This window comes from Stegastes partitus, unplaced genomic scaffold, assembly GCF_000690725.1.
Source record: "Stegastes partitus isolate 25-593 unplaced genomic scaffold, Stegastes_partitus-1.0.2 Scaffold235, whole genome shotgun sequence".
NCBI classification, from domain to species: domain Eukaryota; kingdom Metazoa; phylum Chordata; class Actinopteri; family Pomacentridae; genus Stegastes; species Stegastes partitus.
The window spans coordinates 155,841-157,336 of NW_007577966.1; the positions used below are offsets into that span (position 1 = coordinate 155,841).

General features: G+C 35.6%; 1 protein-coding gene across 1 annotated transcript in view; it reads left to right on the plus strand.

Annotated features, from left to right (window-relative positions):
* The window catches only part of pcca (propionyl-CoA carboxylase subunit alpha), a 37,122-nt gene that overhangs the window by 23,294 nt on the left and 12,332 nt on the right, over window positions 1-1,496 (plus strand). The window lies entirely within an intron of this gene.

Below are 1,496 nucleotides of genomic sequence, written 5' to 3' on the forward strand. Positions count from 1 at the left end.
ATTTACAGTTGGGCAAAAAAGTATTTAGTCAGCCACTGATTGTGCAAGTTCTCCTACTTTAGAAAGATGAGAGAGGTCTGTAATTTTCATCATAGGTACACTTTAACTATGAGAGACAAAATGAGAAAAAAGAATTAGAACTAGAAAATTTCCTTGCAGAAAATTTGAGTGTCTCGGGTGTCTGCCGGGACCTTTAAATGACTATTTTATAATTACCAAATCTACTAAAAACTTCGAATAACCTAAGCGTCAGCTGTGTGAAGGGCTATAACTTCTGTTATTGACCAAACACTTATTTTCCAACACAATTTACAGATACATTCTTTTTTTTCTCATTTTGTCTCTCATAGTTGAAGTGTACCTATGATGAAAATTACAGACCCCTCTCATCTTTCTAAGTAGGAGAGCTTGCACAGTCAGTGGCTGACTAAATACTTTTTTGCCCCACTGTATGTGTGTTGCAATACTGCTTGATACAAAAAGAAACGCAAACACAATCGTCATTTTTCATGACAAATGTACAAGAAAAGTCTGATAGAACATAATTTACTGTGATGTTAGCAAGGCTCTATATATGCACTATAGACCCTGCATGTCAACAATCTTTGACTTGTAAATGAGGAAAACAAAAACTTCACTTATCCTAGAACTCTGAGAACATAATTTACTGTGATTTATCAGCAACATGACTCGGAAACAGGAGAGAAGTACTGAAAAGGAAATTTTGACTGCAAAAAAAGAATTGCAACAGCAGTTGTTGCACTGCACAAATAAAGTGATATTAATCACAATTATTATTTTGACTTCCCACAATTAGGAACATGATTGACTGTGATAGTGACTTTTAAAATGGACCACTCTGCCAAAGCTATGCTCATAGAAAACTGCCAATGTGCATAAAATCACTTGGTTTCAACTTTGGTAAGTCTGGCATTAAATCACCCCATCATTCTAGAGCCATGAATTCTTCATTTAATTCTTTTGATGGATTTAAAAAAAAAAATATTGTCACAAAAACAAAATATCACACAATGTCAGTTTTTTTCCCCAATCTTGTGCACCCGTAGTATGCATTCAAAAAACATACAAGTATTCAGTGTTTGTTAAATCTCAAGCTGTAGAGTTAGTTTGTGGTGCCCCGCAGCTACACTGAACACATATCGTATGTTCAGTGAGCAGATACTGCAGCACTGGGCTACACTGGAAGCGTGAAAAGTACATTGGTGCTGTGAATCAACTACAGGGATCTGTGCTGCAAACCTGAAAATAGATCAGACATGTTTCTATTTTTTACATGATGTTTTCACATTCTTTTTACACTGAAAAAAAACTGTCCAGACATTTTAAAATTGTTCTACTTCATACAGGGAATGAACACATTGTATAACACAGTAGATCAACTTCTGTGGAAAATCTACTTGGCTAATGATCCATATATGTTACGCTTTGAGTGTTGCCATTATTGACACCGCTGAGATGAGTCTGTCTGTGCTGCA